Below are 12,013 nucleotides of genomic sequence, written 5' to 3'. Positions count from 1 at the left end.
CAAGAGAGCAAAATAGAATCCTCTGTAACTCCACCACTGAATCACAGCTACAGTTCATAACTTGGTGGGTTTTGGTTCAGACTGTTTGGGGAAAAAGGAGGACCTTGGGGTCTTCTAACAGTCCTTCTGAAATCAGTTGCCAAGGGGTATTTCAGCTTGGACAGTCCTTTTATTAACCCTGTACAAAGGAGTTCGATAAACGGTGACAAGTGAAGGCCAGTGGAGTTTATGAGCATGAACACCCCATGTTCAGACCCTGGTGAGTCAGCCCTGCTAACTTCCTCTGCCCCTCGTACATGATTAACCGCTCAGGCCACAGCCTGGCCATCCATCCATGCATCAGCATTGTCACATAATCCATGGCCCACAAAGTGGGAAGATACTGAACTCATAGTAAGAGCCCAGATGTTCTATACAGGTGAAAGATAACAGAAGGTGGCTGGTGCAACAATATAGGGTATTTGTATTGTAGTTTCAGGGTTGCATGGCTATGGGTATATGAGCCTTAGCAAGCCTCATCCCAAAGCATTGCCCAGAGAGACAAGACTTCATCTTGGACAAGCAGAAAAACACTGCCATAGACCTGAGTGCATCTTCTATAGAAAAAGGCATCGCCATCCTGTCATCTTCTGGTAGGCTTGGCTAAGATCATGCCCTTGATGTTCATTAATTGTAATATCTGTTAGATCCACACATCAGAATGTTTGCTCTTCCCAATCCTGCATCCTGTCCTATGCAGAATGGTTCTTCTTGACTGACCATGACTGCTCTGGAGGTCCTGGTGTTGGCTGGGAAGCTCGGGTAAGGAAGGAGATGGCAGTGCCAATGAGGACCTGAGAAAAATGCTCATCTTATTCCCAGAAAGTGCAGTGTCAAGCTTCCTGTGGTGACAGAATGGAAAACAGAACAGCCCAGGCAGAACTTGCCAGCATCTTCCATAAAACCTAGGCTCTGGTGGGCATTGCCAAGGGCTTCCAACGTTTTAAGTGTGAGCAAACATTTTAGCCATGCCATGCTTCACCCCATTTGGTCCTCATAGCAACCATAATACCCAGTTTACAAACAAGGAAACTGAAGATCATAGAGTTAAAGTCATATGCATAGCATTAGCCAAGGGGCCAGTGGTGGAGCTGGAATCAAAACCCAAGGCTTGGGATGCCTTCTTCCCAAGGGATTGCCACCTTGGGCAGTCAATTTCACTGCTGCTGAATGGATCTTCACATTTTCCAGTTTCCACTGAATTTTCCCATTGACACTCTTCCCCTTGCTTCCAGCTCAGGCCTCGTAACTCCTCATTCCCCTTCACACTTACAAAGCTGCCTCATTCAGCTTGGTCTCCCTCCAAGGCCCCATGCCCTCTGTCCCTCTGTGCTCAAACTCTAGCTTTTCTCTCTGTCAGAATGTCTTTCTCCCACTCTCCTGATGAGCTCCCATTCATGCTTCAAGCCTCATATTAAATAAAAATCTCTGTGGAAACTTCACCAATTCAGCCCAGATGGAATGGGCCACTCTGTCCTTTCAAACTACTATATCTTGCCCTTATAGGAACTCTTATCACATTGTCCTATCATCATTTAACTTAGTATTTTCTCTATCTAGAGAATGAATCTCATAAAAGCATGAACTGTGTCAGACTTCTTTGCCACAGAATCCTAGAACCTAACATCATACCCTCCACATAGTGAGGATACAATTCTGACTTTTCAAATGGGATGGGAAAGAAGCTGGCAAGGAGTATATTAATCCTAACACTTGATGCCTTGTTCTCACAAAGAAAATCTTCACTGCATAGTCCAGAACCCCTAAGATACCAGCCAACTGTTTTGTGGGCTAGACTCAGCCTCCTTTTACAAATTATTTTTCTTAAAGACAAATTTATATTTGCTTTTGGAAACTTAAAACAGGCTGAAAAACAACTCCCCCAAAAAAACCTTGGAAATATCCATTTATAAAGATGGTAAGACAGAGTAAGGGCTAAAGGTCCTAGCTGCTCTGGGACTCAGTCTAGCTTTGTCCTTCTGGCCAGGGAAAGGTGGGCATCTCCAACTCCTTGGGGCCTCAGTCTCTTCATCTGTAAATGTCACTGAATAACACCTACCCTCAGGTGTGTCATGAGACCAAATGAGATGACGCAGGTAAAGCACGTACCACAGCGCTTGGTAGAGAGTCTAAGGAGAATGTTAGTATTATTGTTCATGTCTTCCCCGATCCTTCTTCTAACAAAAATTCTTGTTTTAGAAAAGAATCAAAGTGTACCTTCCACCTTAAACTGTATGTTTTAAAAAAAAAAGTTTCTCTAGGTTCCATATAAATTCGCTCCCAAAGAAGACAAGGGTCGTGTCTCTAACCTTTGAAACATCTTCTAAGATGACACAAAGCATAGCTATGGAAAGTACTCCATCCCTGAGAAATAATATGATTAAACCACTGAGGAAGGATCAGATAATTTAACAATGATCTCGATTCCTCTACTAAGTCTCCAGCAACTGCGGAAGATGTTGCTTCCAACCGCAAATCCCATATGACTATGCCAACTTGGAACTTTGTGGTCACCTAGTCCCACCATACCACTTCCCCAACCATATCCCATCCAAATGAACTTTTCCCAAGATAAATCTATCACAGTTCCATGTCCCATTCCACTCTTCTGTTTCCCCTTTCTAATCTGGCTGATCCCTGGTGACCCCTGGCCCAGAGCCAGAGACATTGTTCAGAAAACACTGCAGGCTCCTTACCACCATGAGCTGACCTGATGCGGCTCAGGGTGACCTAGTAGCCAGGCCTCTCACACTAACAGTGGCGCATTCGAGCTGCAGCTCTCGCTCTTTGAATCCCCTGAGTTTGGTCTATCTGTCCATTACAAGGACACTGATCACAGGAGGCTATTTCAATGTAAACTTATACTAATTACAACTCAGTGAAATAAAATATTCTGTCAGCTCCTCAGTCTCACTAATCACATTTCAAGTGATCAATAACCTCACGTGGCTTGTGGCTACTGTTGGTAAAAAATGCAAACATAGAACATTTCCACCATGGCAGAAAGTTCTATTGATAAGCATTGTTTTGAGCTATCTAGAGCCACTATCTAAATAAAAAATGGCAAAATAAAGATCATGGTGTCAAAGAATTTTATAAGGGTTTACTAATATAGGGGGTTTTTTTACATTTAAGGTATTAGCATTTAGTTCCAATTATCTGTGAAGAAATAAAATTCCAAGATACGTGCTAATTATTGAAGGATGTACTTGAACTTTTTACTCTGGGTATAATATATCAGTGTAATATGAAAAGAGTGAAATAAGTCAAGCAGAGAAAGACAATTATCATATGGTTTCTCTCATCTATGGAACATAAGAACTAGGAAGATCGGTAGGAGAAGAAAGGGATAAAGAAAGGGGGGTTATGGGGCGCCTGGGGGGCGCAGTCGTTAAGCATCTGTCTTCGGCTCAGGGCATGATCCCAGCATTATGGGATCGAGCCCCATATCGGGCTCCTCTGCTATGAGCCTGCCTCTTCCTCTCCCACTCCCCCTGCTTGTGTTCCCTCTCTCGCTGGCTGTCTCTCTGTCAAATAAATAAATAAAAATCTTAAAAAAAAAAAAAAAGAAAGGGGGTAATCAGAAGGGGGAATGAAGCATGAGAAACTATGGACTCTAAGAAACAAACTGAGGGCTTCAGAGGGGAGGGGCGGGAGGGAATGGGATAGGCCAGTGATGGGTAGTGAGGAGGGCACGTACTGCATGGTGCACTGGGTGTTATACGCAACTAATGAATCATCGAACTTTACATCAAAAACCAGGGATGTACTGTATGGTGACTAACATAATAAAAAAAAATTAAAATAAATAAATAGATAAATAAATAAAATCTTAAAAAAAAAAAAAAAGAACCTGAGGTAGGAACAGGCAGTGAAGGCACTGGGAAAATGGAGCTCTCCTATTTCATAGCTACCCACATGTGGATTTTCCAGCTGAAGGAGCTAGAGGTGATATAGGAATGGGCCCATTTTTTTGGAGAATTACATGAGTTGGACTGGAGGACCGACAGCTATCAAACCAAGTGACAATTGTTACTAAAAGACTGATAAAATAATGATATGGACAAAGATATTCATCAATATTACTTACAAATGTAAAATATTTGAATCAGCTTTAATATTCAACAATAGGAGACCAGTTACGTAAATTATAGTAGACCCATGGTGTGAAACAAATGTATTTGTGATAGGCTATGGAGTGGAACTTTGCCCCCGTCTCATAGACTTTAGCTGAGACGTCACAGCTAAAGACAATGATCGGTGTGTGCCCATTCGTTCTGAAGAGAAGAATGAAACACCTGAAGAAGAAAGCATTCCAAAGTGGCCAGAGTGGTCCAAGGCCATCACTCACCTCCATCCATCCAAGAGAAGGTTAGAGCTTAACTATAGAGAGGGTTCAAGAACATGTTTTTGGAAGGGGGTCATAGAACTAAGGAATGCTGTGCTCCCCTCCAGCCGGCCCAGTGAGGGGCTTTAGAACAACCAACCATTCACAGGTGAGTGACTCTTCTGCCAGAAGGGATGACTGACATGCCAGGCCCATGCTGAGTGCAGCTGAACGGCAGGAACAGGAGACCCTCGACCACGCTGCCGTCCGAGCAGGGCATGAAAGCGTGCTTAGAAGAGATTGAGGTGAGTCCTCTGAGGTTGAAAGACATAGAGACTTACCATATCTAGATGGTAAGAAGCGATGGGAGATGTCTTCCCATCCAGAGTCTGAAAAGGCTAGAAAGCCTGAGTCTTCTTGTGAGCCAAGGAAATAACAGAAGGCTGCCAGCTATAGACATCTTGAGTGTGTTGCCAGGGGCAGCTATAGAAGAAATTAGCACAGAGAGCTTCACCTCATCAGGGAATGCTACACTCTGGAAATGAAGACACCCCTTGGACTGAGGGGGAGGGGTATGGAAATGCCTTGAGGAAGGACAGACTAAAAGTTTTCCAAAGACTCATCAACCCAAGATTCCCAGTTCCCGTTCTGTCTTACCACAAATCTTTCTTCTAAGACTCCAACAGTATTCCCAACAGTGGTGACTGTGATCTGCCAGCTTGGTTTTGAGGGGTTTTGGGGGGTTTGGCGTTGTTGTTGTTGTTGTTGTTTTGTATCCCAGGGCAGAATTCCTCCATCAAATGTCACAAAACTCTACCTGGGTTATGGAGTGACTGCCAAGGGGCCACTTCATGCTCCTTATTTCACAGCAAATTGAGTGGTTTCCCTGTTGCCTATCACAATTAGTCACCATTACAAAGGAGAAATAGGACTACTACTCAACAATGAGGCAGGAATTAGAGCTAGAACACAGGAATTTTCTAGGTCTGGCATAGTAGAGGTTTACAGCAACCGATGCAAACAGAGCCACAAAGAACTCACATGCTTCAGAAATGAGGATTTGGAACATTCTACCAGGTTAAAACAACAACAACACTAACTAGCTGATGCATTGCTGGGTGAAAGCAAAGGGAATGTGGATGAATAGTGTGAGGAAGAAGTCATGAATATCAGCCACCGCTTTCTTTTTTTTTTTTTTTAATAATTTTTTATTATATTATGTTAGTCACCATACAGTACATCCCCAGTTTCCGATGTAAGGCTCGATGATTCATTAGTTGTGTATAACACCCAGTGCACCATGCAATACGTGCCCTCCTTACTACCCATCATCAGTCTATACCATTCCCCCACCCCGTCCCCTCTGAGGCCCTCAGTTTGTTTCTCATAGTCCATAGTCTCTCATGTTTCATTCCCCCCTCTGACTACCCCCCCATCCCTTTCTTCTCCTACTGATCTTCCTAGTTCTTATGTTCCATAGATGAGAGAAATCATATGATAATTGTTTTTCTCTGCTTGACTTATTTCACTTAGCATTATCTCCTCCAGTGCTGTCCATGTTGTAGCAAATGTTGAGAACTCGTTCTTTCTGATAGCTGAGTAATATTCCATTGTATATATGGACCACAACTTCTTAATCCAGTCATCTGTTGAAGGGCATCTCGGCTCCTTCCACGATTTAGCTATTGTGGCCAATGCTGCTATGAACATTGGGGTGCATATGGCCCTCCTCTTCACTACGTCTGTATCTTTGGGGTAAACACCAGCCACTGCTTTCTGATCAGAAAAGAGGACCACGATTTTCTCTTCTTTGCTGTATCACGGATGTTTATACATATAAATGTCATTAGTATTATATATGTGTGTATTTATTTTAGTTATTTCCCATCTCCCATGTCCTCCTATTATTTTATATCATGTGAACAGGTAATATTTACATGAGAATTTTTTGCATGGGTGTTTAAGTCAGCATTGTTCAGTAACTATCTCCCACCAGTAAATCTCAGGGGCAGCAACAATAAAAGTTTATTTCTCTCTCACACACATCAGCAGGAAATCAGATGTCTAACTAATCTAAACTGGATTTGGCTGAGCTTGGATCCAGGCCAAGAGGAAAGTCCACTTTTGATCCTTGTGTCTCTCCTTCTTTTTGGACCAAAAGGTTCTCAAGAAACACTCTTCTTGTGGTAAAATGCACAGCTCAAAGGAGGAAATCCAATCCTGCATGCACATTTCAAGCCTGGTATTATTCCTTGACCAAAGCAAGCAACAGGATCAAGTTAAAAGTCAAAGACTGGGGTGCCTGGGTGGCACAGCAGTTAAGCGTCTGCCTTCGGCTCAGGGCGTGATCCCGGCATTCTGGGATCGAGCCCCACATCAGGCTCCTCCGCTATGAGCCTGCTTCTTCCTCTCCCACTCACCCTGCTTGTGTTCCCTCTCTCGCTGGCTGTCTCTATCTCTGTCAAATAAATAAATAAAATCTTTTTTAAAAATTAAATAAATAAATAAATAAATAATAAAAGTCAAAGACCCAGGAAATACAGAAGTACAGTCTGTCCACCTAGAGGCCATTGGATGAAAGAAGCTATATGATAATAATGGATTTGATAAGGCTTACAAGAAAGAGATTAACTTAATTACTATAAATGCGTAATGCATCCAATGTTCTCATACTTTGCATTTCAAAAAAAAAAAAAGAAATGTCCCTTCTGAATGAGTCTGAAATTTTTAGAAAACTATGATAGTATAGTGTGAACATTACACTGAAGCAATGGGCAGGATGAAGGGGAGCTAGAAAGATGGAAGCAGGAGGATAAGGAATAAGGCTGTACTTCTTATTTAAGCAAGTAGTATTAAGCTAATAAATAAAATATCTTGCAACTGCATTGACCAAGGGAGCAGAAAGAAGACACAGTGACATTGGGACAAAATTATCTGTGTGGATCTATGAATTTAAATCCTTTCTCAGTAGACTTGTGTGCTCTGGTCCTAGTGACTTGGCATGGCAGTTTCCACACAAATATGACAGAAAAAAGCCAGAAGCACAGTCCTAAGGGAGAAATATACAGGCTGTGTACAATACAGGGACAGTGACAAGATACAGTGAGGTCCGTGGAGCATATCTAAGAATGCTCCTGAGAACTACATTTGTTCACTCTAGATCAAGTTTTTTTCTGGAGCTCAAATGCTAAAAGCTCCCTGGGTCCAGGGGTATCTGCTTGGAATTCCCTCATTTACCACAGGCATGTAACATGTGGTGGGCACAAGGGGTGAGTTGCTGGGGTAAACAGTAAATGGAAGATAGGAGGATGAGCTCCTACGTTCAGAAGTCCCAAGAGTTACAAGGACAGCAATGCAACAACTCAAGCAGCCTTAATAGGAAGAGCTATAAGAGAGACTTAGAATTTCAGTCGTGATTCTTCCCAAATTTTGCAAACAATTGGCGCTAGATGCCCCCGTTCATTTGGAAATCAAAGAAAATCCTTATTTCTAGGCCATCACTCATGTGAACTCCCCACCAAGTTCTTACCCTTTGGCTTCTTCATCTATGGCTCTGATAACCTAACAGCAGAACCTCTGAACTCCTGCACCTTGTGCGATTTCTACTTTGAGAACACACGGATGCTCTCACATGCCTCTCTGATCAGAAAGCTATTGGTAAAACAACTGCATTCTCCCTGTGAGCTTCTGGCAACTTGGGTGTCAAGCTCAAAGGACAATCTGAATAGTTAGGGAAAATGGTCAATTTCCTTGAGTTCAGCACACTGGAAGGAAAGAGTAAGGGTGTTATTTTGATGGGGGAGAAATTGGAACCCAAAAGGTCCCTCCTCAAAAAGACTCAAGAAGAAAAATATACAACAAAACAAATAAGATCCCAGCAACAGAGACTTATTAAATGCTAACTTTGAGGCAGACACTGTGCGCATACTATCAGCCAACTCCAAGACTCCTGGGCTCTGGGATTTGTCAAAGAAGAGGACATATGTGTACCAGGGCCTGGGAAGGAAATCAGGTCCACAATAATCCAAACCCCAGAGGCAGCCCCAGACTCCTTGATGGCAAGGAATTTCATGGTTCCACCCGATACCCAATTTGTATTTCCATTTCCGTCCACAGAACCAACAAACAGGCATCAAGATTTTCATGACCAGGTTCAACCATGTCTGGGCCTACATCTCCAGCATGGCAGTGCCAAGTAGATGAAATACTTCTCTCTACCCAGTCGCCCATTGCCTTTTAATTCTATATTTTTATTACCCACCACCCCAGATTTATTTCCTTTTTTACCTTCAAACTCATGGTTGGACAGAGACACGATTCACATTCCTTCTTCCCACAAACTTAGAACCAGAAGGATTCTGTGCCATTATTTGGTCTAATCCTTGCGTTTTAAAGTTAGAATAACTGATAGCCAGAGAAAGGGACGATGGATGCAGGGCCATATAGAAAGAAAGAGACACTGGTAGAATCCAAGTCCAGTATCTTGGGTCTTGTTTTGTCCTAATGAGCTTAAGGGACTGGGCACAGCATTCGACACAGAGATCTCTTGCTCTCAGATCCCTTGTCACATAGCGTCCATACTCAGGTTGGCAGAACTCCTCCAGTGACAGCATGCACTCATGCAACCCTGTTTTAGAATGCTACCCCTTCTCTTAGACTCAGCCTTTCAAGACTTGCCTGGGAACTCTTATGCTGGAAGACCAAAGATGGATCAGGAACAGTGGCCGGGGAAACAACTGTGATTCCATGAAGCTCTGATACCATTAGCTTCATGGTGGCCCCCCTTCCAGGCACCCGCTTCCTGACTCAGGTGGATTTGTCTATGCTATTGGCATGTCCATTGTCACTATCAATTGGAGTCAGTTTATTAAGCTTTGATCAAACACAAAGTACCAGGTTACTCCCCTGGACCACATTCCAGAAAACTGTCCACTCAGTAGGGTCAGAGATAGGTCCTACAGTCCATCAATCTTTTGTCATTTTTTAGGAGCTCCTTCCTGAGTTGAGAACAAAATTATGGATTCTGACTACAGGAAAAAATACCTCCTAGGATATTGAGAAATCCTAACCTAGAGTCTAGCCTCACAATATTCTAATTCTTTTTCAGGGTAAAGTCTGGGGCAGGAATGTAACCCCTCCTGGGGTCTCAGTCCTGCTCTTACCATCAAGTCTAATAATCTGGAGCAATGAGTAAAGCACCCAGAAGGGTTCAGATGAACCTCCTACTTGATGCTATTGGGATAAGATGCGAAAACTTTTATCTGAGCTGACACTATTCTTTTAGGTTGGGACTTAAATTTTTGGTGGCTCCTCTTGCATTTAGTTCCTATCTTTCCCACTTCACTACCTCTCAGCCCTTGGGGCAGGACAGGATGTGCCAAGAAGCTACTGAACCAAGAGGGACCTTGTGTCCCCAGAGCCCCATCCCATTCTTTACACCATCAAGCAGCATGGTGTCCTGGAAAAAAATTTTAATTTAATATGAAGACCTGGGTTCAAATCAGTTTATGGTTTTATTTATTGACATTCAACCTTGTTTCAAAAGATTTAAGGCAGATTACCAGGACTCATAACACATAATATTTTAAAAAGCAAACTTAGGGGCACCTGGTGGGCTCAGTTGGTTAAGCATCTGCCTTTAGCTCAGGTCATGATCCCAGGGTCCTGGGATGAAGCCCCACATCGGGCTCCCTGCTACACAGGGTGTCTGCTTCTCCCTCTCCCTCTGCCTGCCACTCCCCCTGCTTGTGCTCACCTGCATTCTCTCTCTGTCATATAAATAAACAAAATCTTCAAAAATAAATAAGCAACAAATTTAGAGATGCTTGGATGGCTCAGTTGATTGAGTGTCAGACTCTTGATTTCAGCTCACATAATGATCTCAGAGTCCTCAGATCCAGCCCCATGTTGAGCTTCATGCTTAGTGCAGAGTCTGCTTCTTTTTCTCCCTCCCGCTCCCCCTCCTTCTCTCCCCCTTCTTCCACGCATGCTCTCTCTCTATCTCTCAAATAAATAAAAATCTTTTAAAAATAAAAAATTTAAATAAAAAAATATATATGTATAAAGAAGATAGAGGAAAGAAGACACAAAAATAATAAAGTATGGTGGAACTATGCAGAAGATTAGCACAGCAAATGCATGCTACAGGGTCACAGACACTTGCTAGGAGATATCATAAAATTGGCTCTAAGCTTTTATAGTAACAGCACATAAGGGCAGCACAGTAACAACCGTTAGAGTAACCATAAAGTTAGCCCAAAAAGATACTCAGGAACAGCGGAAATAATCATGGTAGTAAATGGCAGAAGAGATGAGCTCTTTCACATGTTCTCAAAGAGGAAACACTGTGTAGTAAGGTGAACAACGCTCTCCATGACAGCCTCATGTTAGATTCCAGGAAGTTTCCTGGGGCTACTTCTTTAAGGGTTATTGGGCATACTCTGACAACACATAGGTCAGTTCCTTGGAGGCCCTCCATGGTGTAATCCATGGATGTGTCTAAAGAATCCAGAAGAGGGGCGCCTGGGTGGCTCAGTCGTTAAGCATCTGCCTTCGGCTCAGGTCATGATCCTGGGATCGAGCCCCACATTGGGCTCCCTGCTCAGCAGGAAGCCTGCTTCTCCTTCTCCCATCCCCCCTGCTGGTGTTCCCTCTCTCACTGTGTCTCTCTTTGTCCAATAAATAAATAAAATCTTAAAAAAAAAAAAAGAATCCAGAAGAAAAAATGTGCTAATTATCCTCTTTTCCCTACAGGCCTCCGCAATATTGTTTTTCTCAGTCCATTTTTAGGAAGGCATGGAGAAGCAGTAAATTTGAGACCACTCTCCCCAACAAGATCTGACTTACAAACAGATCTTGAGTTTGGCAGGAAAGACTAATTTACCACGAAACTCATGAAGCTTAAGCTCCAGGCCCCTCGCTTGCCTCTCTCGGGATGAGGAGAGGAAGGAGAAACACCATCCAAGCAGGGAGGCAGGCAGCACTGTCCCAACCCAGGGTGGGGGCTAGAAGGGTGGGGGGCTGCGGGGCCATAGGCTAATCATGGTCTTAAGTTAATTCTGTGCTCATGTCTGGACAGCCCATACTGACGATCTGCCTTGGTTGTGCCCACCAAGCAAAATGTTCCCCTATTTGACCTCAAGAAAAAATAGCAGTAAGATACTGCCCCACACACAACATGCTTGGAGCCAGGGTTCAAGGTTTCATGGCCATATCATGAACCCAAGACAGGCACAGTGAGGGTGGGGAGGACATGGTGGGGCTGGATCAGTGGTTATTAGGCTGCAACGAGAGTCCATTAGATCAAGATCAAAGAGCTAGAATTCTCCAAGGGCTTGTCCCAGGCATGTAGCCCACCTGAACCAGACACTACGAAGATAGTTACAGATGTGGCATTACCAGTGTTATAAATCTAGAAAGGATCTTTCCCAATAGCAATAACTTAATTTTTTATTTGAGATATAACTGAGATATGACATTGTGCAAGTTTAAGGTTTACCATGTATTGATTTGATACATTTATATATTGCAATATGATTACCACTGAAGCATTAGCTAACACCTCTATTGAGTCACATAATTGTTATTTCTTTCTTGTGGCAAGAAGGATTACAACCTAGTCTCTTAGCAGCTTTGAAGATCATAATA

Source organism: Ursus americanus, chromosome 22 (genome assembly GCF_024610735.1).
Source record: "Ursus americanus isolate L20-20 chromosome 22, mUrsAme1.1.p, whole genome shotgun sequence".
NCBI classification, from domain to species: Eukaryota; Metazoa; Chordata; class Mammalia; order Carnivora; family Ursidae; genus Ursus; species Ursus americanus.
This window is presented reverse-complemented; position numbering follows the sequence as displayed.